Here is a 1,970-nt window from a genome sequence, read left to right as displayed (position 1 = left end):
GCTAAGACTTTGCTAGGTGCTTTAACTTTTCAGAGCATTATATATTTCTACACTCCAACTTACAGATGAGCCAAATACAGTTCAAAAAGATTAAGTAACCAGACAAAGTGCACACAGTAGGCAAGTAGCAGAACAAGGATTCGAACCCAGGCCTTCCAAATCTCAAAGTTTATATGAAGTTGTGTATCAAGTACCCTGTGCTAGGAGCTAGGAATTCATGGAAAACATAATAGGACATAGTCCCTGCATGCCCAAAGATTATGCCCTGTCTAGAAAGCAAGGTAGATAAGGAAAGAGATGTTACAGTACAATGTGATCATTGCATTGTAACCAGTAGACTCAGAGCTTAGAATTTAACAGGAGCATCTTATTCATCTTCATAACTGTTCCATTTAACATATGATCTGGATAAGAGTTGGTCTGTCATGCTTGTTCAGGTGATCTGAAGTGAAGAAACAATTCCAGAGACTCTAAGAGTTTCTCTAATACATCTGGGGGCAAAAATAAAAAAACAGAACCCAAATTGTAACTATGCCAACACTTTTCCAACAAAACAAGCTTGGCTACAGTTTTTCAAAATAAATTTAGTTGCTTTGAGAGATCAGAAGAGTTATTTAAGTACAAAAAGCTCTAAGACAGAGAACTGGAAATTGAAAGAAATGATGGGAGGAGAGGAGATGGGGGATCTTATCAATTTGGCTCCTGTGACCAAATATTTCATTAAGTTTCTAAATTTAGTCCTAGAAATATAACCAGAATGAGGGTACTCTGTTATGGATGAATGCTGATCCTTCTGAATTCTAGGTGTGAATCAGAAGGTAAAAAAAGAGTAAAAAACCTACATATCTATGCGGATGATTGATGGTGGGGGAAAAAATCCCATTTTTCACGAATTATGGGCCTTTTTTTTACTGCTAGTAATGCACAGAAGATTAAAATGAAGTCTATATTTCACAAATGGGAAGACCAAATGATTTAAAACCTTTGTTATAATGACCTACTTTGGAGTAAAGAATCAATTTCTTTTACAGCAAGAATCTGTTAATTTAGGGAAAGGGAGAGAGGGAGGGAAGAAGCACATGGACAGAGCATAACAAAAAGGAGAAACAGGCGGAGAAAGAAAATAGCTCAGGAAATTGTGTAGAGTTTTTCTGGCTCTATTTTTATATATTAAGCAATTTAGAGGTCATTTTGTATAGCAGAAAAGGGATAAATTTTAGATTTTGTTTTTAGTCCTGGCTCTGCCCCTTACATGTTGTATTAGTTTCATATTGCTGCTGTAACAAATTAAAGCAAATTTAAGAACATAAAACAATGCAAATGTATTATATTACAGCTTTGTAGGTCTGGAGTCTGATGCATGTCTCACTGGGCTAAAATCAAGTGTTGACAGGGCTGCATTCCCCCTGGAGACTCTGGGGAAAAATCTATTTTGTCTTTTCCAGCTTCTTCGGGCCACCCACACTTCTTGACTTGTGGTCCCCTTACATCAACAAAGCTAGCAATGGCCAGTCACTTCTCTCTCACATCACATCACTTTGAAACTGACTTAATCTGTCTCCCTCTTGATTTTAAGGACTCTCGTGATTACACTGGGCTCACCTAGACAATCCAGGATAACCTCCCTTTCCTTAGGTCAGCTGATTTGTAACCTTAATTCCATCTGCAAACTTAATTCCCCTTTGCCTACATAAGCGAACATATTCACAGGTTCTGGGGATTAGGACCTAGGCATCTTTGGGGAGGGCCATTATTCTGCTTACCACAGGAGCTGTGGGACCTTAGCCACTTAACTGCTGTCAGTTTCCATCATCAATCAATAAACGAACTTGTCTCATAGGATATCTGTGAAAATTAAATGACTGTGGGCCCTTAGTAAATAGTACCTATCATTAACACTTATCATTATTAGCTCTTAATAACTATACATCTACTAAGAAAGCAATAATGCCTACAAACTTTCTCCTAAT

The sequence above is a fragment of the Pteropus vampyrus genome, unplaced genomic scaffold, assembly GCF_000151845.1.
Source record: "Pteropus vampyrus isolate Shadow unplaced genomic scaffold, Pvam_2.0 Scaffold273, whole genome shotgun sequence".
Lineage (NCBI taxonomy): Eukaryota > Metazoa > Chordata > Mammalia > Chiroptera > Pteropodidae > Pteropus > Pteropus vampyrus.
The sequence above is the reverse complement of the archived record's forward strand: the minus strand, read 5'-3'. Positions refer to the sequence as shown.